Below are 24,376 nucleotides of genomic sequence, written 5' to 3' on the forward strand. Positions count from 1 at the left end.
ATGTACCAAACTTATCAACATGAGTTAATTCATAAACCATTTATGAGATTGCTACATACCAAATCATATACCAAGTATACCACATACACATACTATGAAACTTTATTTTCTCACATGAACTTTAACCATAACTAATAATGCACAATTATAAACATCATTTCTTTTCAATCGTTTATCGATTATAATCGAGCATATGGCCAATTATACACAAATCATTCATATGTTCTTCCAATTTTCCTTCTCCTCCTCTCCATTCCACATCCTTAATGTGCATAACACTGTTAGAAATAACATTTTCTATAGTTTTACTATTCACTTACATGTATACTTAAAACTGTCTCTCCAAGTTAAAGTCACTAAATTATTTTTACCTAGAGCTACAGAGCTCCAAATTAAGAACCGTTAATTTTCACAAAAACTAGATTCATATATATTCTTACCATAAAATTTTTAAAATTTTGGTTAAGCCAAATAATACATTTTATTCTTTAAAATTTCCCTGTTTCTTTGCTTGAGCTTCTACCTCTCTTCATTAAAATTAATTATCTCATTGTACAGAATTCGGATATTGTTTCGTTTTTTTATCTTGAAAATAGATTCACTGAGGATTCTAAACATATAAACTTTATCCCATAATTATTTTTGTACAATTTTTGAAAATTTTCCAAAATTAGAATAATTGATTCCGAACTCATTTTGACTCTGTCTAACTAAACTTCAAATATCTCAAAATATATAACTCTTTTGTTTGCTCTGTTTATTTTACATGAAAATAGACTCATTCAGCTTCAATTTTATATATTATTCAGCCTCTAATTCAATCTACACCATTTTTGGTGATTTTTCAAAATCACACAAATGTTTCTGTCTAAACTGTTTTATTGCTAAATGTACTCTTTCATGATTTCACCTTTTCACTTTCAATCACAATTCAATTCAAAATTCACTTTTCCATTTCTAAGTTGATATATAATTCAATTCCACACCTATATTCATTATTCAATTACACTTAGACAATTTCCCGATGAACACTTTAGAATAATAACAGATACTCGGTGGATTCAGCACATAGCAACCACCTTATTAATCAAGGATGTCAGGTGGAATCAGCACATAGCAACCACCTTACTAATCAATGATGTTCGGTTCACATAGTAGCTTGCACATAGTACTACACATGTGACCATTACCATCCGATGCACGTAGTAGCCTGCACATAATACTACACACGTGATCAAAACTATTCGATACGCGTAGTACACATGCGACCTATCATTTTGGTACACGTAGTAGCCTGCACATAGTACTACACACGCGACCATCACTTTCACTTTTACATAGTGGCCTATACACAATCCGTGCCACACATGTGATCATTCTTGTCACTTCATTCGTATCCCTTTTTATTCCAAATGTTCATTAGGGAATTTTTCCCTTTTTCTCATTTTTCTTTTTATCGATCAATTTCAATTTCTCGTCTTTCTTGATTTATAACAATACATTTAACTTATATAACCTTCAAACTATTCATTCCAGTCCAAAAATCATAATTTGGAAAAATTATATTTTTGCCCCTAAAGTTTCACAAAATTATGATTTTGCCCCTAGGCTCGTAAAATATTTTTTATTCAATTTCCTTGCATTTTAGGTCTCGCTGAACCATTTTCATAACTATAAAAATGCACAATACTCACTTATTTACACACTTGTGACATATTTTATAACTTTTACAAATGAATCCTTTTAGGCATTTTCATCAAAAATTACTTAGTACAAATCGTTTATCACACTCCAAACATTCATATTCTTCCATAAAAAATCAAAATACATGCATATCATTCATGGGTAAATTTTTAAACACAAACTCTAGTTCAAAAAAATGGTAAAAATAGGTAAATCTTGTTACGAGGATTTCAAAAACGTAAAAATCATTGAAAACGGGGATAGAACGGACTTACAATCAAGCTTGGAAGCTTGAAAAACCCTAGCCATGGTTTCACCATGCAATTTTCGGCCCAGGGGTTGAAGATGAACAAAAATTGGCTTTTAATTTTGTTTTTAATTCATTTTAATTACTAAATAACCAAAATGCCCTTAATGAAAAACTTTGGAAACATGCCTAACGTTACCCATTTTTGTCCACCAACTTAACCAATGGTCTAGTTACCATATAAAGACCTCAAATTTAAAATTTCATAACAATTGAACACCTCTAACTTATAGAACTCAACTTTTGCACTTTTTACAATTTAGTCCTTTTGACTAAATTGAGTGCCCAAACGTCAAAATTTTCAAACGAAATTTTACAAAATCATTTTGTGAAATCATAGACCATAAAAATATAATAAAAATATTTTTCTTTCTCGTCGAATTTATGGTCCCGAAACTATTATTCCAACTAGCCCCAAATTCTGGCTGTTACACAAATGATACAAAGCCGTGTCACCAGGTCGTGTGTCTCACACAGCTGAGTCACACGCCCATGTCTTAAGCTGTGTGAACCCAAAATTACCTAAAATCAAGCCATTCCAAAACCATTCCATGCATAACTATTCAACCATTCATGCATACTTTAAAGGGACCTAAACATCACCTAAACACAAATCAAAATGCCATTTCAAAATCTCATTTCAACTGATCAATATGCCATTCAAAGGCACCACATTATATCAATTCAACAACTATCAACACATGCCAAACATGTACCACTTCACACATGCTAACCTAATTCAACTAGGTACCAAAGCATACCACTTATAATCATTTTCGAACCATACAAAACATACCATAAGAGTCTTATATACAAGCACAATAAGGTAACCAAATGACCTAACTTGACAAGGCATCAAAATGTACCAAACCAACATAACTTTCAAAACTTATACATACCAAAGACATTATTAACACGTTCATCAAAATACCATTCTCAAACCATTACAAACATAACAAAAGATAATGCTTTTCAATCACTAAAAGTGATCAAGATGACCTTACTTAATAAGCAATACAAGTCCATCATGTAAACATAAACTTCAAGCCACAACCGTGCTAAATCAACCATTTAATAGATCCATGAACCATCAGTACAAAAGACCTATACATGTCATTATTAACCTTGGCCAAAAATACTCAAAAACTACCTAATTGGTTGCTAGATAGTGTGATAGGTCTCCGTCGTGCTTCCAATCAAATCGAGCCTTCCGATGATCTACAGGAAAAGAAAACAACTAGCGTAAGCAATAATGCTTAGTAAGTTTGTATAAAGGCAACTTAACTATTGGACATTTTAGAATAAACATCTAAGCACTATTTTCATTATATCAAAAGCTAACTTTCATTTTATTCACCACATCTCTCATGGATATTGGTGTAGCCTTGCATATACATATATATACATTTTCCTCATAAGCATTTCATATAACCATTTCACTTAAACATTTCTTTTGCCATAACACTTACACATTACATATAATTGTTTTGTAATTTATCTTTCGTTTCAAACTTTCATATAAGCATATCATCCCGAATCACTTACTTTCACTAAATAATGTGAAAACTAAATAAATAAATTACTCATACATGATATTCATTTACGAAAAACTTATAGGATTAGTACTGAAAATGGTTCATCGTATGCTTCCTGTACTATAATAATTCAATCCAAACTCATTCATATATGTGTATAAATATCCATCTTTAATCGTATAATCATCAATATAATTATACTCACATATGATCAAGTAGTTCATTGAACATTTAACATTTATTAATAACTTGACAATACGTTAGCCTTTAAGCACATAAATAATTATGTAAATTCCATTAACATTTAGCCCGATGAACTAGTAACTTGACTCGGATACACGGGTAACTACACCACACCAGAGGCATCATAGATGCATAACAGAAGCACCGAAGAGCTAAAAAGGGCACAAATGTGCAAACAGGGGCACTGTAGTGCGAACAGGGACACCGAAGTGTATTCAAAGGCACCGAATTGCAAATAGAGGAACCAAAGTGCAAATCTCGTACAAACGCGCATACTAACCCTATTGGCATGCCAATCATATCCTAGTGATTACTACGTTCAAATAGGCATTTCATGTAATCCATTACCTTTATACATATTTATCAATCAAGGGCATTTCATCGTTTCCGTACACATAATATGATATCAATATATATTCATACTGTCAATGTGCCATCACAAAGATTGTCATCATCCATTAATCACTTTCATGTGAATTTAGTTTCAATATTTAAAATACTATAATTACATATAAGTTTCACATGTGTTTATATAATTTACCACAACAATAACTTATTTTCAAGAAACTTACAATTTACACATCAAACATTATAAACTTACCTTAGTTCAAGTAACATTTAAATAGATAACTATAATTCATAATCACTAAATATATTAATAATAGTTCGCATATCCTTTAATCTGATTAATTCCTCTAATTGATCCATAATAAATTGATCACATCCTTACCTATTAATTTGACCATAATATAAATAACTATTTACATTCATCCAAAGTGGAGAATAATAATTTCTATCCATATACGAACTTACCTTGACAAATATAGTTGTAACAATGAAGTCGACGACTAATCCAACCACAAATTTCCCTCGATTTTGATCCGTTTGGTTTGTTTTGTGATCTAAATAATAATGTTTCACTCAATAAATTCATTCAATAACTTAAAAATAATTAATTTAACTTATAACTCTTATTATTGGGAAATTTACAAAATTACACCTAATATTTTAGATTTTATGCAATTTAGTCCCTACATCCAAAACTTGAAATTTCACTACAATTAATAAAATTTAATGTTAATCAATTTTCTTAAGGTTCCATATCAGCCCACATTTTCTTCATTTTGCACAATTTACCTTGAACTTTACTTTTTAACAATTTAATACCTAAACATTAAAATTATCAAAATCACTTAACAAAACTTGTTTATAACATAAAACTTCAAAAACATATTAAATTAATCTATGACACAATTTATAACATTTAAAACTTTACAATTTTACCCCCGGGTTAGCTAAATTAAGCTAATACGTGCTCAAAAATATAAAAATTACTAAAAACGGGACAAAAATAACATACCATGCATTGAATTGAAGTTGGCCGAAACTTGCTTTACCTAAAACCATGGCTATTCGGTTTTCAACTAAAAATAAAAGGAAGAAGATGATATTTTTATTTTATCATCTTTTTACTTAAGTTTTAATTACTTATTTACTAAATTAACCTTTTAAAAACTATTTAATTACACCAAAACCAATCCAATATCATCCACCAACTTTAAACATGGAATAATTACCATCCAAGTCCATGAATTTACCTTTTCATAGCTATTAGATCCATTTAACTAATAGAATTCAACTTTTGCACATTTTACAATTTAGTCCTTTTTAATTAATTAACTATCTAAACATTAAAATTTCTTATCCAAATTTTAATACAACTTTAATAATATTTTTTAAATGTTTAATAAAATATTTAAAGCTTGTTTTATAGAAACGAGGTCCCGACACCTTATTTTTTAAAACCACTTGACTTTAGGGACATGCCACTTGGACCTAATTATTCTTTCATTTAACATAAACCATTAATCATTACACTATATTCGACTGGTAAATATTAAGTGATAATATTTACGGACTTACTCGTAGGATTTGTGGCCCTGAAACCATTATTTTCGACACCACTGAAAAACGGGCTGTTACATGTAAGGACATCTACTAAATATCCCAAAACAAATTTTTGGGCAGCCAACATGCTTGTGCCGAATTTGGGCTGGACTCCCCCTTGTTGGACAGTTCTGTGACCCATTAAATAATCAGCTTGTCCACCATGTAACATCATTTTAACTGGGTCAAATTAACACATTGTTGCCTATTTATCATGGTTGTGTTGTCCAACATAGGAAATAAAATGCTTATGTTCATGCAAATTTATAATAAACTCTTTATTAAATCAACTTCATGGTCCCACTGCACAATTTAATATAACACATTAATAAATAACATGAAATACTTTAATTTATGCATAAAATTCATGTAATAAAGCACAAATTTACATATTTTATAAATTCATGTCCATTATTGAGGTTTAAGCAAACTTCACTAAATTAATTAACAAATACTTCGGAATAGTATTATTTTTAGGCAAAAAGGTGGTAAAAGCTACTAGAAAAACCTTATATAAATTAGAGTTTACGCCCCCCAAACTTAATCTATTGCTCATCCTGAGTAATATTTCATGTAAAGCACAACTTTTGCTATGGCAAATTTTGCAATAAGTTTAAGCAGCATCAATTTTTACACATAACCATGCATCAACAAAATCATGCTCACAAACTCTTTTTACTGATAAGTCGTTCATATGCAAACATTATTTTAAAATTTTATTCGAAGTGTGGAAAAATGCTAGCATCAGTCATAGAGTGCATGCTTTTCAAGGTCATACATAAAATTCACCATTTGATTAAAGTTTCCTTATCAACCTGTAACCTCCCAAACCCGGCCTAGACGTTATGGCTAGATTGAGAAGGCTACATTAGCCACCAAAATGGCAAAGCTAACTTACGTTACTTTTGAATACCTAAAATAAACTCTTTTTAAAGAAAATCGTAGTTGTACTTTGAGTTAGCTTAAAAGCATTCATTCATTAGGTCCTGCATACTTAGGATTCATTTTATTGTTGATAATGTTGTTTTAGAAAAATCGTTTGCTTTTCGCTCTTCTTTAAGAAAAAAAACTTGATGTTAATCTAATGTAGCGGAAAAACCATTTTTCAAGTCATTTTGGAAACTTAATTGCTGTATCGATTTCTTTTTTAAAAACGGTTCCTTTGCAATACAGCGGAAACTAGGGAACAATATCAAATTTTACTTAAGCCTAATATCATGCATTGTTCGATTATTATGCTTGAGTAATCCATGCATGCAAAAAATCCCCAAAAGAAAAGTTACCAAGCCACAGACCATAGATAATTAAAAATCACACGCCAAAACCAATAAAGACTTAATAATAGTTATTAAGAATAGTCCGAGGTCAAAGGTGATTCTCTTAATGCCAAGTATAGTCTTAATTTCAAGGTTTACCTGAAAAGTCAAACACTTTTGGGGGTGAGCTTATGAAAAGCTCAATGTGAGTCAAACAATTATTTAAACAGACATAAATATCGAATACAATGAAATAGATTAGCTTTAGTAGAAGAAAACAGAACCATCATAGGAATTTCATATCATTACATAACCATTATCAAATTGATGTCAAATGGTGTATGACCATGGGGCATCATTAATTCAAGTAACAATCATTAATTTCGATACCATTCAATACAACACAATACAATACGTATCATAAATCAATAACATTTGAGTATGTCGTGATCATGAAGCAATGCAAAAAGGTTCCTACCCATACCATTCGCTACACACCACGAGTTCCCTAGAACCCGTCATCCAAACTCCAAAACATTATGGGCTTAAGCCCGCTGTGGTTAAAACCATCGATAAAAATATACAAAAAATTTTGCTAGTAAAAATGCAGACAAGCTGCTAGTAAAAATGCAATAAATCGCTATTCCCCTTGGTACTCCAGGTGCAGTGCACTGACTACGAATAATGCAGACTTAATATGTCACCGGTACTCTACGGAACTCCTCCGTCAACCACAAAATCCCAACCCAATGCATATGCAATATGTCACGTAATCTCATACATAATCATATCTTAATACTTTTCACATTCATTTGACATGCTCAGCATGTCCTCAATAATCACATACTTTCAGTAAATGGAAACCATGTTTCGATCTTTCAAATTACCATTTTGTTGGTATCAATCAATATCGTTCAATTTCACATTCTTTACAGATTTTCATTGTGCATAAATATCACCCTTTTCAGTACATAATATAACAAATATCTCATGCGTTTAAATCATACATAAGCTTAATATCTCAACACATTATATCATCTAGTCAAACATTCTCATATATCATAACTCAAATATGCAATTACAAACTCAATCAAGCATTCATACTATCAACCTAATAATTTTGCCAACATGTCAATCTTTTAAGGCTCGAAACATACCTGGTTCAGCCACTCACAAAATCAATAATTTGGCTATTAAGTCAATCCAATCAACAAACTAATTTATCAAATATAACATGAAATTTAACATTTCAAAAAATATTATGAGTTTAGGACCCACACCTTATTTTTCGCTTCCTTTTAGCACACTGACGAAGCTTCCAATTTTCCTTAATAATTCCTTAAATGAACCTAAACCAGAATTCAGTATAAGTTCAATAAATTTACCAGTAAACCAACGCCCAAACACCTAATTATAAGTTCAAACCAATCCTTGAAGTTATAACTATTTTATGAATCCAAACTAGTTAGATTCCTTACATTGTATCGATGTGACCCGTATGAACAATCGTTCTTCGCCTTTATAAATGATTTGGGACATTTTGGTCAACACCTAATTCAATAATATACTGGAAAATTAGTAGCTAATTAATGATTAAATTCCTTAATTTAATCAATTCATAACCTTTACCCAACAACTATGTCGAAATAACAAACTAGTTATCCTTATTTGCACTTATGCTTCACGATTTGTGGGATCTGATTGGCTAATTGATCAAGAATGTCTCTCCATAATTACTATTAGATTAAAGGCTGGTTAGGAGGGTTTCAAGAACACAATTTAATGCTGGAAAAATATAGGTAAGACCCAAGGAACAAAACAGCCCCCTTTCTTGCACATAGGCGCATGCACCACCATCCGTGGTGGCCAAAATTGAGGTTGAATTTTAAAAAAGTTTGAGATCTTATTAAAATATGGAAAAATACCTTTGAAATAATTTAAAATCCCCCAAATTCTAGATCTAGAAATTTGATTTTTAATTGACAAGATTAACCAAGAAATTGAAGAGAAAAGAGATCTTACCCAAGCTAGTTGAGAGAAATGGTAATGACACTTTCTTGGCAATGTTCAGGATCGATCTTGGGGTTCAAGATTTTAGATTTGGGGCTGATTTAGATGAGGATAAATGGAAGCAATAGAGTAAAGGAGATGGCACACAATCTTAATGTAAAAAGAGGAAGAAAGTGATGGTAAAATGAGAGGTGTAGGCGATGACAACAATGGGAGAAAGAAAGAAAATTGAAGAGAAAAAAGGAGAGGAAGAGGGCGAACGGCTAGGGTAGGGAAAAATTGAAGAGAAAAGAGGAGAGGAAGAGGATGAATGGCTAGGGTAGGGAAAAATTGAATTAAAGGCTGAAAAATAAAATAAAAATTTGTATTTATACTTAAAGTTCAAGGGTATGGATGACACACATTAAAAAAACAAGGGATTTTGCAAAATTTAATTATTTCGCAAGGGAAAGGATTTGAACTTGGGACCTCATTTAATTTCCATGCTTTCTCATATTTATTTTAACCATTAGGATTTTTCCTCATTCTTGAAATATTTTTTAATATTTATTTTAAAAACAAGGCATGTCACATACTAGGTGTAACACCCCAAATTCGGCCTAGGAGTTATGGCAGAATTTGGCAGTGTCACATTGAGGTGTTTACTATAAAACTTGTTGTCGTTGAAATCTTTAAAATCAATTAATCATTTTTTTATTAAACGGTGATTCCAAAACGGGTTGTTCATTTCCAAGTGTGCATCATTAAAAGCTAATCACTTTTAAAACGTTAAAATTTTTCCAAAATCTCATTTTGAAAATAGTTACCTTTTGAAAATCCGTCTTTTTCTACAACTAGCAGTTTATATCAAACTAAATAAATAAAAACCCCTATTTAAAGTTAATAACTTTAAAGAGGCCTTTTTACAACAAAAACCCAATTTAAATTATTATCAGTGAAAATCCAATAAAAAAGCAGGTGTGGCTGTGTGGCCACCTCCGAGTCCCTTGCAATGCCAAATCGCCTATGGCTGAGGATTACCTGTACAATTAAACAAAAGGGGTGAGTTTACGAAAACTCAATGTGTAATCCCCTTACAATAAAACAATCAATTAAATAGTAGATAAATGTAGTTTGGGCCTGAGCCCGTTATAGTAATAGTCCAGTTCCGTGTAGGCCTAAGCCCTTTCCCGTAACAGTAAACGATTGGGCTTGAGCCCATCAATATGCCAGTAATCAGTAGGGCCTTTGCCCAATTTCAGTAATAATATCAGTGGGGCCGCCTTGGCCCATAACAGTAACAGATATCAGTAATGTAGTGAACAATATGTAATAGCATTAATCGATGCAGCAACAGTACAAAATAATTAATCAGTGCAGATATGCAGTTCAAAATCCTACCCAATCCAGCCTCTACACACCACTCCGTCCTGCCAAACACACTATGTGGGGATAAAATCGACCTACCTAGCCAGACACACCAAGATTAGCACCGTTTGCAGCACTAAACAGTATTGCAACAAAGCTGCCAGTAAAATAAACGACATATAGCCATTAGTAGGTCCACAGTCATCTTGGGCGACCCGTGTAACCTTATCAGTACGTTACACTTCCTCCAAATATAACAACCCATCCCTATGTAATATATCGTGACATAACATCATACGTGTATGCAAAATGTCATGCTCAATCATAGTCATACATATAGTAGAGCAAATCAGCGATACATAACATAAGGCCATAACAGTCATTTCATCTCCTAGAGGTATAACAGTCATTTTACCCTATAGGGGTATTTTGGTCATTTTAACCTATGGGGGTATTTCAGTCATTTTATCCTATGGGGGTATTTTAGTCATTTTATCCTATGGAGGTATTTTGGTCATTTTACCCTATAGGGATATTTTGGTCATTTTACCCTATAAGGGTATTTCAGTTATTTTACCTTATGGGGGTGTTTTAGTCATTTTACCCTATAGGGGTATTTCAGTCATTCTATCTTATGAGGGCATTTTAGTCATTTTACCCTATAGGGGTATTTCAGTCATTTTACCCTATGGGGCTATTTTGATCATTTTACCCTATGGGGGTATTTTGGTCATTTTACCTTATGGGGGTATTTCAATAATTTTACCTTATGGAGGTATTTCGATCATTTTACCCTGTGGAGGTATTTTGGTCATTTTACCCTATAGAGGTATTTTGGTCATTTTACCTATTTTGGGGTCTCGGTACAGATATCGACCTCTTGAAAGGTCCGTAGTCGCCTCAAGCGACTCAGCTAACCTAAATGGTCATAACAGTATTAATAGGCCTAAGGCCCAGTGTTCGGCCCAAGTGGGCCCATACGCTTGTGCGACCCGTTCAGCCTAAATTTCGCCACGGCTATGAGATCTACTTAGCCCCGTCCAGTATTTGCCACAAATCGTGGATTTCATCTGTATGGGGCCTACAAGCCCAATGAGCCCACACAACCTATTTCGGCCCAATGTGACCCATTACGGCCTAAGCCCATGGAAATGCTCATGGAGGCCTCTATAGTACCCTTGTTTCCCAAGAAAAGTGCCAATCAATCTCGACCACCACTAGTTAGGAATGGAAGCAATGCAGGTTGGAGAAAGCGACGAAAACCTTGAAAAACTCGCCGATCTCCCATCAAGAACAAGGAACAAATGAGATGATATATATCTCTCCACAACAACAACCTCCCCAAATCCCAATATTCTCTCCTCAAATTGCTCTAAATATCCCTCCTCAATTCTCTCTATGACCAGTTCAAACTCCATTTAGCAGTATTTCAATCCAACTCTACCACCCACACAAATTAGGCAGCAAAATAAATACTCCCTTTTTAATGCGCCACCACTCGAACCTTAGACCCCATGTACACTCCACACGCCCCTTACCACTAGACCAACAACTCGTTTGTATAATATTTTAACCACAATAATTTAAGAACCTACTATCTAGATCCAAGGATTTTATTCACTTAAAATAAAAATTTTGCATAAGCCTAGGCTTGAACCCCTGACTTCTCAAACACTTCCAAACACTCCTAAATCACTTAACCACTGAAGCAGACATTCATTTATGTCACTTCCTTGCACAACTAAATATTTATGTGCAGTCTCCTAACTGTTCACTTGTTCAAAACCTATTTCTTCTAGGCCCAAAATTCGGGGTGTTACACTAGGGTTTAAGGAAAAATTTGCAAAATAAAAAAAATAGTGATAGAGAAGGGATTTGAACTTGGGTTTCTAGGAACGTTTCACTAACACTTAACCAACAAACCAATACCTCATTTATTTCCTAAAAATGCATAGATAATCTCAAAAAATTAAGGCATGACCACTCTCTTTTGATTCAGAAACTCGATTATACTAATCCCTGATTTTTGGAAACAAAGTAATTATAAGGTCTAATTAATGGTCCTCATATGTTGAACTTAGCAATTCCTCTCTACTAATGTAGTCGTCATAATCATCCAAATCAATAGGTCTTTTATAAGGTTACAATGGGGCTAGACTTAAGGTAGGGATAAGGAGAAGTAAATTTTTAGGTTCAGTAATCTTAATCTTAACTTTTCCTTGGATCTTTTTGATGTACATTCTTCCTACTAATGAGATCTTCACCGCCCCAAACTTAATTTTGAAGCATATGCCCAATATTTCTGAATACTTTGAGTATTTTTTTTGCTCTTTCTGCTTTTCATTTGAATAGAGCTTTTTTTTAACATACGAAGAACATGTATCAACACCAAAATAGAAGTGGACATGGACCATAGTCCAACTTCTACAATCCGTCATGGTACAACTATTCAAACTTTTCTTGGACTAAGGAAATGGATCGAACAACACTTACATGTAGCATAAACCCAACCAATCGCAAGGGTTCAATCAACAAGCTCTAAAACCACAACAAGCTAAGTCATCCAACAATTTGGAGAACTTGTTGAAGGTGTATATGGCAAAGAATGACGCCTTAATCCAAAGCCAAGCAGCAACACTGAAAATTTTGGAGAACCAAATGGGTCAGTTAGCTACAGAACTTCGTAATTGACCACAAGGAGCCTTGCCAAGTGATATAGAAAATTGAATAAATTTGGGTAAGGAACATTGCAAGGTAGTTGCCTTACGAAGTGGTAAGACTTTGGAACCCAAAGAGGTTGTGATTAAAGATGTACCCATTGAGAAAGAGGAAAGTTAGCCAACAGTTGAAATTCCTACACTAGCTGAGCCAGAACTTACAAAGACTGATGAGGTAAAACCTAAACTAGTGGATTCTAAAAAACTAACATCTTCTTTAGATGAAGATTTATATCCTCAGAAAATTTGTCCAATCCATCCCAAAGTTCTATCACCACCATATCCTCAAAATTTCAAACCAAATAAGTAGAAACATGAGGTGCAATTCAAGAAGTTTTTGGACATTCTAAAGCAACTTCACATCAACATCCCGTTAGTGGATGCTTTACAGAAAATGCCCAATTATGTGAAGTTCATGAAGGACATCCTGTCCAAGAAGAAAAGGATTAGTAAGTATTAGACTATCGCCTTAACGAAGAAGTGTAGCGTGTTCTTATAGAACAAGCTTCCTTCAAAACTGAAGGACCTTGGAAGCTTTACTATACCCTATAATATCAGAGAATCTTACTATCATAAAACTTTATGTGCCTTAGGAGCAAGCATCAACTTGATACCCAAGTCTATTGTCAAACTGTTGGGAATAGGCAAAGTAAGACCCACTAACTCTTACTCACAAAGAAAAATGCCAAACCGAGGCTAATTCGATAGATACTTTTACTCCAAGAATTTGACCTTGAGATCCAAGATAGAAAAGGTGTTGAAAATCAAATAGCCGATCATCTTTAAGGCTAAATTGAGGTTGGAGCAAAATGAGGTAACTCACTTACTTGTTCCTATGAATGAGAATTTCCTAGATGAGCATATCTTTGAGGTAAATCAGATTCGTGAAATACCTTGGTTTGCTGATTATGCGAATTATTTAGCATATGGAATAATTCCTCAAGAAATGACATACTAACAAAGGAAGAAATTCCTCCATGTTAGTTGGTATTAATTCTGGGAGGATCCATTTTTTAAAACAATGTGCAGATAACATTATCAAGAAGTGCATAGCTAGAAGTGAAATTGATGAAATCTTGTACCACAACCATTCATATCCTAGTGGAGGACACTTTGGTGGTTCCCGCACTGCAGTGAAGGCCTTACAAGCAGGATTCTTTTGGCCTATAGTGTTCAAGGATGTGTATGCATATGTGATAAATTATGATAGATGCCAGAGAACAGGAAGCATATCAAAGAGGAATGAAATGCCCTTGACAAAAATTTTAGAGGTAGAATTATTTGACGTATGGGGCTTCAATTTTCTAGTCCATCCTTCTTCTTATGATAATAGGTAGATCCTCGTGGCAGTTGACTATGTATCCAAGTAGGTTGAAGCTGAAACATACCCAACAAATGATGCTGTGGTAGTCATGTGATTCCTACATAAACATGTGTTTACACAGTTTAAGACTCCTAGAGCTATAATTAGCAATGAAGGATCACATTTTGTAAACAAATGGCTTTAGTGGTTGCTTGAAAAATATGATGCGAAACAAAAAATTGCCACTGCCTATCATCCACAGTCAAATGGCCAAGTTGAATGGGTAAACCGTGAGATAAGAGGAATCCTTGAGAAGGTGGTGCGACCTAATAGAAAAAATTGATCTTGGAGGCTTGATGATGCTCTATGGGCCTACCGAATAGCTTTTAATACACCTTTAAGAATGACCCCTTATTGGTTAGTCTTCGAAAAGGCATGTCATTTGCCACTTGAGTTGGAAAATAAAGCTCACAAGGCTTTGAAACAATTAAATTTGGATATTAAGAAAGTGCGTGAGAGAAGGATGATACAACTTGATGAGCTTGAGGAGTTGAGGTTATTTTCATACAAGAATGCCAAAGTATTTAAAGAAAGTCTAAAAGATGGCATGACAATCGTATACAACCTCGTGAATTCATATAAGGTCAAAAAGTGTTGTTGTTTAATTCAAGGCTAAATTTATTTCCGGGAAAGCTAAAATTCCGATGGAAAGGACCTTATACCATCTATAGAGTTTATCTATATGGAGCCATTGAATTGTACGACAAAAATGGTGGTACGTTTAAGGTTAATGGTCAACATCTCAAACACTATTGGGATGGTGAAGTTGAGCGAGTTGAAACCTCGTTCAATCTAATAGACCCTTAATTTTTATGCTTTATTTTTTAATAAAAGGCATACTTAGAAATTGTTTTCTTGAATTAATACATTAAATTAAGCCTCTCTAAAGAGATTGGAACTTAAATAGGACCGTTTGTGACCCCTCCAACCTTTCTTGGGCTATCAATTTGATGTAATTTTTCGAGAAGGAAATTTTTAAGTAATCCAAAAGTTTTTATTTTTAATTTTAATTTTAAAATTTTTTATTTTGAATAAAGAGGGACAATTTGGCCCAAGTTCTAATTAGTTTATTTTCCTAAATCAGTTTAATTTTTCAGTATAGCAGATTATTGTAGTTTGGGCTTGAGGCCCAAAATAACAAAAAGGTGGAAATTACCTATTATTAACGTCCATAGAGTCCCTAAAAACCATATTTTTTCAACCACTTTTCCCATCCCTTCTTACCTTGCTGCCCAAGCATCCTTGTGTAGCTAAATTTTTGCTACAAGTTTACCCTAATCTGCTACCATATAAACCCCTCTATACCATCATATTCCTCAAACCATTCAAAGAAATTAGCTTCAAACCCTAGCCACCTATTTCTTTCTTCTTGTCGTTAGCCTCAAATCCTGAAGAATATCCCCAGAATCTCCCTTCTTGTCACAAAACCCTCCTATCGTCCCCGCAATCTTCTTGCTAGAGCAACGCCTTCACTGCCACAATCCTAACGCTATTGCATTATTATCGCTACTACAATTCCATTACCGCTGCAACCTTTAGCCACCACACATTGCCAATTTCTTTTCCTTTTTTTGAAACTCTGCCTATCTTTCGGGAAAAATATCATGTCTCGCAAAAGAGCTAGATCTTTCAAGACTTCTGTCAAGAATCCAATTGTGATTCAAGATGAGAAAGCAAGGGAAATATTTTATTTTATCTTTAAGAATCAACCCATGATGTCGGAAAAAGGTTTCAATTTGGAGAGCAATGACAAAATGATCATGCCATTGTCTCTTCACAAGACGATTAATACTTTAAATTGGGAGCAATTCTGTGATGCACGATCAATGCCAGAATAAGATTTAGTGCAAGATTTCTATGCCAACTTGACCACGCCAAATGCTAATGAAGTTCTGGTTTGTAAGAAGAAGGTACCCCTTACTTCTAAATCCATTAATGATTTGCTTAACTTACTTGATGTTGGAGAAGCTAAGTACTCTTCCATGATGAAAAATATCAATTGAGATTTTCTTCAACAAGCTCTTAATATTGTTACGAATCTAGGATCCTAACGGATTATAAGAAAGTATGGTAGTCATTCTTGCTGAAGGGAATATTTAAATCCAGTGACTGAGGTATGGTTATACTTTATTCGATATAGCTTCATGCCTATCTCACATAGTTCCACCATCTTGATGGAACAAATGTTTTTGTTGTATGCGATTATGACATAAAGGTCTATCAATGTTGGGAGAATTATTCTCAAGGAGATTTCAAGACTGTGCAAGGAAGTGCCTACTTTCCATCATTAATTACTTCACTTTGCTTGAGGGCCCAAGTAAGATTAAAAGCAAAATTGAAGGGCCAATATGTTCAAGGTTGAATAACAAGGCTGTGAGGTTAGTGGAGAATGTTGGACTTTTGAACCAAGTGCAGCCAAATGAATCGAATGAACCAGAATCTAATGAGTCATCAACTAAGTCTGAACTAGAAGCTGACTCAACAAATTCCATAAAAGAAACAGAAACTGAAGAGGAACCAAACAACCCTGAACTGAGGGTGGACCCAAATGTTGCTAAACCAATGGAGCCGAGTTTTAATACTGAGTTGACCATTCGAATGCCATCTTCTTTAAACATCACAAAGAAATCAAAATTTTCAATTATGATGGATATGTGGAAATTTATGCATAACCAAGAACAAGCTTGCTGGAGATATGCAAAAGTTAAAGATGATACCATACGAAATACTTTTAAGAATATCTCTAACACTTTTGTTCCTGATTTCCCAAATCATATATTCGAGACATGGCAAGAGGAGATTGTGGGATCAAGTGCAACAAAAAAGGGAAAAGGAAAAAGAAATGGAGGATGAAACAAATAAAAATGGGGAGTTTTCTTTTTCTTAGCATTCATTTATTTTAGGCATTTATATTTCTTTCGTAGTTAATATTTTGCTTTTTCATAATAAATAAGATATTGCCTCTTTATTAGAAAAAAAAAACAAAGTGATGTGGTAATGGGAATGAACACAATTAGAATGGATTTTTGAGAAAGACTTGGTACTTAAGCAGTCTTCATGACTCACCTCTTTTCTTACAACCCTACCTGATGTTCAGTTTTCATTCATTACTTTGTTTTCGCAATGAGGACATTGCTTCTTCTTAAAGGGGGTAGTAAGGTAATATTAACATGAATTTTAATTTTTTTTCTGAAGTAGGTTTCAATGCTTTCACATGAATGTGCTAAAATAAAATAATGTTCAAAGAAAATTTTTGTTCATAAGTTAGCTCAAATGCAATTATGATTTTTGATTTTATTAGAGTTTTTTATGTTATCCTGAGCTATGGAATGCTTGTATGTTATTAGGTCTTATGTAGCCTTTTTCCATGAAAATTGAACTTCTTTTAAAATAGACATGCATGAAGGTTTAAGTCCTTAGAATTGACTTAGTAACTTTCTTGAGGCGAAATCTAAGAGGCATAAGAATCTAAACAGGATTTAAACACATTTTTTTTGGATCATTTGAGCTTTCGAGCCTACCATATGCATTTGACCCTTGAAACCTTAATTTAAGCCTTAAAGCCTATTTTATTGTTAATTACCTACGTCATAAGCCATGCTACCATCTTTTTAAATTTTATCTTATTTTTGAACCGATCTTAATTATACTTTTCTTGGTGAGCAAAGATAGAGGAAAAATTTGAAAAGATGTACTCAGCTTATTTTTATCATGCTTAACAGTGTTCTAAAATTATTTCATTGCAACTCGATCTTTCATGAGTCTGGAAACCAAATTAAGTCCTTTTGGAATCTTTTACTTTGTAAAACATGCATTTTACTAATCATATTGAAGTAAATGTTTCTTAGGATTCATTTGAAGTAATAGGGACGGGGTAGGTTTGAAACAGTTTAATCACATCAACTAAAAACTATGCAAGATAATAGATTTTGTTAAAGTTATTATGAGCCATTAATTTAGTAGGGTTAGGATCTAAATTAAGCATACACATTTCAATTATTGTGTCCATTAGCTATCGTTTGGTTAGGATCGCTTAGCTGATTCTAATGCATCCGATCACATATGAATGAAATACATGCTTGAGTTTAATTGAAAACATGATCGACTAAGGTGAAAACACTATAGAAATAACTTAAACAAACTTCCTTAATTAAAGAAAATCATCCTAGCTAAAAAGAATTAAGCTACCATTGTTGATGGCAAGCTAACATGACTAAAATCAAAATAACAAAGTAAAGGAAGAATAAACTCTGTTGAATCAATCTCGTGAACTTTGACTGAAAATGTTTTCCTCCAATCCTTATGTTGCTCTTTTGATAATGGCTCATCAAGGTGGCTGGCCAAGAGATAATCTTATCAAGGTTTTTGGCTAAGAAATAAAATATGGAATGCTATGCGTGGAAATGAGGAGAGGAAATGAGAGAATGAGAGAATGAATGATGATTGAGAAATGTGAAGAATGAGGGATATAGGGATGAGGGATGATTGAAATGGGGAATGAGTGGAGGTATTTATATTTGAAGTAGATGGTAGAGTTTACTAAAAATAGGGATTGGAATCCCTCCATTTTTCCATTGCTTAGCGGACCACATTTTATGGAAGAAGGTGGATGATGGTTCCTTTATTTGAGCATAGAATGATGCTAAATTTAGGCATAGCTTGGACGATTTTAAGGGCAATCTTTGTGTGCTGATTTCTAATGATTCTCCAAATGTAGGGACCTTTACTAAATATCTCAAAATAGATTTTTGGGCAGCCAACATGCTTGTGCTAAATTTGGGCTTGACTCCCCCTTGTTGGACGGTTCTGTGACCCATTAAATAATCAGACTTGTCCACCATGTAGCATCATTTTAACAGGGTCAAAATAACACCTTGTTACCCATTTAGCATGGTTTTGTCGTCCAACATAGGAAATAAATAGCTCATTTTCTACTAGTAATCCTATTTCTACAAGGTATAAATCCCAAAATGAATAAAAATATTTAAAAACAAAAATGTTCAATCTCCTTCCTCAAAGTCCATCTCCTTACTTCCATCCTCCTCCTCATCCTCCTCACTTTAATGCACTTCTTCCTCTTGCTCCATATTTGTTAGCCTGAACATGTCAGGTGTATAATTGGTGATCCATATATTATTTTGCCTTGTAAAATCAAGGAAAATTGGCCCCGATTCTTGCATCCACTGTATCATCCAGTCTAGCTTTAGATGACTAATTTTGCAAACTTCTTTTTGAGCTTGTTTCAACCTCTCTGATGAAGTTGGTGTAGCCGTCATATCTTGTTACCGCTTATTCAAGTCTTTTATTTGTTTTGCTCACAACTCAATATATTGTTGGAACAAGCTATCCCCAATGATACTTCGAGAAGGTTTCAGTGACTGCTCAATGGATCTTATAGGTATACCTGCCTTTTTGCCTAAGGCCGTCACTAGATGTGGAAAGAAAACTCCCACCTTCTGGCAACTAATGCAGCTCTTCATGTTCTGGTGGATCCATTTGCCGATACAGACCTGCTTTTTCTGCAAGATAGCATACAATAAAACTAATTTAAAGGTATTAATGTTAGAAACATTTAACGTAGGTACTATTCATGTGCAAACAAATTGAATCCACATCTTAGCATCAAGAAACACAATAGCTTGATGAAAGGATACTAGGATACTGGTACCTGACCTATATTTCCATTCAGCCCTTCCTTCAGTTAAAAACTTTATAAAGTTATCCATATCTATGTCTTAGAAATATTCCAAACCAGTTTCATCAATAAAATCTTTTTCATAGTATGGAGCATTAAAAAAGTCACAAATAATTCGAGGGGTTACTCGCACGACCTTTCCTCGCACAGTTATTGTTTCCCATATATGACCATCAATGCTCCTAGTCTCTTAGTCCCATAATGATGCATAAAATTCTTGAACAACAAAGACCACAACACTATCTTTAGGGATTGTCCAAAAACATTCCAACCTATGATATCTAACTAAAGTTCATATTTCCTTACACAAAATCATGGATGGGTCAAATCCCCTCTCTTGGATAAAGGTTTTTCCTTAAAGTTAAATAAAATAATTTTCAATATCCAAGTTTGAAAAATTAGAGGGATTTGAAATCATCGATAGTTTTGGTTTATTAGTTCGTCTAACTTTTCTAGGTGGCATGATATCTAATGTTACTAACTAATGAACTAATTAAGCAATTTCTTTCAATGAACAATAAAAATTAAGATAAGAACCCTTAACCTTGTATGAGCCATTTGATTCCTTGTCACATTTTTATTTTGTGTGTCGTTCCTTGTTATGCTTTCATCTCTTCTTGTACCACGTGAGATTGGGAGAAGTTATACCTCTAAACAAATTAAAAACAAAAAAAGGGTGAGTTTTTAAGGTTTTAAGGGAATTGGGAGATTTAAAAGAATAAACGGGGTAAGGTGTGTTTAAATAAGAGTTAAAGATGATTTTAGGTTAAGAAATAGGTGTTTTGGGGGTTTCAAATAGGGTAAATTAAGGGTTAGGCAGCCAGGTTGCACAAATGGGTTGAGCCAACTGTAGTGTTATATGTGTATTTTTAAGATCCCCCAACCCGAGTTTTTCAAAGACGGATAAATGCATCAAACTAATACGAGCTCCTAAGTAACATAGAAATCTATTTAAATAAATGCTCCATATCTCTATGGGAATAGTAAAACTTCATGGGTCTTTTAATTTTTGGGAACCCTGTAATGCTCAGTTTGTGCAAGTGTACACAGTCGTTCAAGTAATAAGTAAATGAGTTATCATCTCCACAGGGACTGTATAGGTTAATCGATTATTGTAAAATTATAAGTTAACAATTTGGTAAAAAAACACAATAATTAGAGTGATGATAATTAAACTAGATGCAAAATTGATCCCTAATGCAATTTTAATCTAAGTATGCAAATTATCTAAATGTATGGATGAAATTAGCAATAGGAACACAACTTCAACAATCAATAACATGAATAGGCTAGGATAACTACATTAATCAACTTGATTCATTATTATCATGCTTAACAGTGTTCGAAAAACATTCCATGGCAACTCAATCTTTCATGAGTTTGGAAACCAAATTAAGTCCTTTTAGAATATTAACTAAGGGTTTCTTAGTATTTATGTAAAGTAACAGGGATGGGTTATGTTTGAAATAGTTTAGTTACATAAACCTAAAAACTATGCAAGGTATGGAGCACATTAAAGTTATTATGAACCTTCAATTTAGTCGGGTTAGGATCTAAATTAAGCATGCACTTTTCAATTATTGCGTCCACTAGTCATTGTCTGGTTAGGATCGCTCAGCTAATTCTAATGCATCCAATTACGTATGAATAAAATACATACTTGAATTTTATTGAAAACATGATTGATTGAGGCACAAACACTTTAAACATGAATCAAATGAATCTCATTGAATTAATGCAATTAACCTAGCTAAACAGATTTAAGCTACTATTGTTGATGTCAAGATCACATAACACATTACAAACATAATTAATTTAAAACAACAAGTAAGGGAAGAATAAAATCTATTTCAAGTTGGTAGTTTCACGGACTCTGATTAAAGGTGTTTTCCTTCGCTCCTCTTGTTGTACTTTTGCTAATGGCTCCTCAAGGTGGCCGGCCAAGAGATGATCACTTCAAGGCTCTTGGTGGCTAAAAACTAAGGGAGAAATGAAATGATCGGTGTGGTGGATGAAGAGAGCAAGACAGGGAATGAAAGATTTTATGAAAATGAGAAATGAAAGGATGAGTAAGGGATGATTGAAAAAGGTGAGATAGGCATGATATTTATACCTGAAGTATGTGGGAGAGTTTACTAAAAATAGCAGAAAAAATCCCTTAGACTTCTCCCTCCTATGGCCGACCATGATATGTGGAAGAGAAGGTGGTTCGGTAGCCTAATTCAAGCATGAAATCATGCTTGAATCATGTAAGGGGTGGACGGTTTAATTTACCATTCAATCAAAATTTCTTATCAATCAAACAGAATAATCAAAATGTTTAATTAATGGTCATTATATGTTAAACTTTGCAATTTCTCTCAACTAATGTAGTGAACATAATCATCAAAATCAATAAGTATTTTTATGGTTGTAATGGGACTAGGCTCAAGGTAAGGATAAAAGAGAAGTGAATTTTTAGGTCCAGTAATCTTAACCCTAGCTTTGACTTCGATCAATTCGAGAAGCATCTCTCCAACTAATGGGTTCTTCACCCCCCAAACTTAATTTTAAAGCACATGGCCAATATTTCTTATTACTTTGAACTTTTTATTTTTTTGCTTGACATTTGAATAAATCTCTCTCTCTCTCTCTCTCTCTCTCTCTCTCTTTTAAAACACCTCTGAACATTTAAAGAACATGTACATCTGTTTGAATTTTTTCTCAATCTTTGCTCACCAAGACAAGTATAGTTAAGATAGGTGAAAAAATAAGAAAAAAATTTAAAAAGATGGTCACATGGTTTATTATGTAGGTAAACTGCAAAAATAGGCTTTAATGCTCAAACCAAGGTTTCAAGGGTCACATTCATATGGTAGGCTTGAAAGGCTCAAACGATCCAAAGAAAATGTTCCTAAATCATGTTTAGATTCTTATGCCTCCTAAGATTTCGCCTCAAGAAAGTTACTAAGTCAATTCTAAAGATTAAGCCTTCATGCATGTCTATTTCAAAAGAAGTTCAATTTTCATGGCAAAAGGCTACATATGACCTAAGAACATACAAGTATTCCATAACTCAAGATAACATCAGAAATCATAGTTGCATTTGAGCTAACTTATGAAATTTCTTTTTATCTAAACATTATTTTATTTTAGCATACTTATGTGTAATTATTGAAACATACTTAAGAAAAAAAATTAAAATTCATGCTAACTACTAAAATTTCATGCTAATATTGCCTTACCCCCACCATAAAAAGAAACAATTTCCTTATTGTGTAAGCAATGTAATGAATGAGAATTGAACACCAGGCAGGATAGTAAGAAAGAGTGGTGAGTCATGAAGACTGCTTAAGTACCAAGTCTCTCTTAACAATCCAATCCTAGACATGTTCATTCACATTACCACACTAGTTAGCTTTCTTTTTATTAGGGTAGAGGCATTTAAATTTATTCTATTAATGCTTGAAATTTTATTGTGCGAAAACAAAATACTAACTGTGAAAGTAACTAACTAAAACTACAAAGAAAAAGAAATCCCCCTTTTTTAATTTGAATCGTCATTTAAGTCTTTCTCCTTTCCCTTATTGGTCGCACTTGATCCCAAAATCTCTTCTTGCCATGTCTCAAAGATATGATCTGGGAACTCAAGAGCAAAAGTGTTAGAGATATTCTTAAAATTATTTCAAATAGAATCATCTCTAATTTTTTCATATCTCAAATAGGCCTGTTATTAGTTATGCCTGAATTTCCACATATCTGTCATAGTTGAAAATTATGATTTCTTCATAATATTTGAAAAAGTAGGCATTGGCATGGTCAACTCAGGACTAAAACTCGACTCTACTGGTTCAAAAACATTAGGTTCCACCCTCGGTTCAAGATTGTTTGGTTCTCTTTATATTCTACTTCTTCTGTCTCTTCAACTAAGTTAACTTTCAGTTCAGATTTATTGAACTACTCTTCAGTTTCTGGTTCGGTTGGTTCAAATCATGGACCTTCTCCACTAACCTTTCAAGATCATGGGCTGTGATGTAACCTTGAAAATACTGGCCCTTCAAGTTCGCTTTTGATTTAACTTAGGCCTTTAAGCAAAGTGAAGTAATAAATGATGGAACATAAACACTTTCTACTTTCTTTCTAGCACAATCGTGGATCTCATTGAGAATAAATTTCCCAACATTGATAGACCTTTCTGTCATAGTTGCATACAACAAAAGAATATGTTCCATCGAGATCGTGGAACTATGTGAGATAGGCATGAAACTATATCGAAAAAAGTAGAACCATACCT

This window comes from Gossypium raimondii, chromosome 13 (genome assembly GCF_025698545.1).
Source record: "Gossypium raimondii isolate GPD5lz chromosome 13, ASM2569854v1, whole genome shotgun sequence".
NCBI classification, from domain to species: domain Eukaryota; kingdom Viridiplantae; phylum Streptophyta; class Magnoliopsida; order Malvales; family Malvaceae; genus Gossypium; species Gossypium raimondii.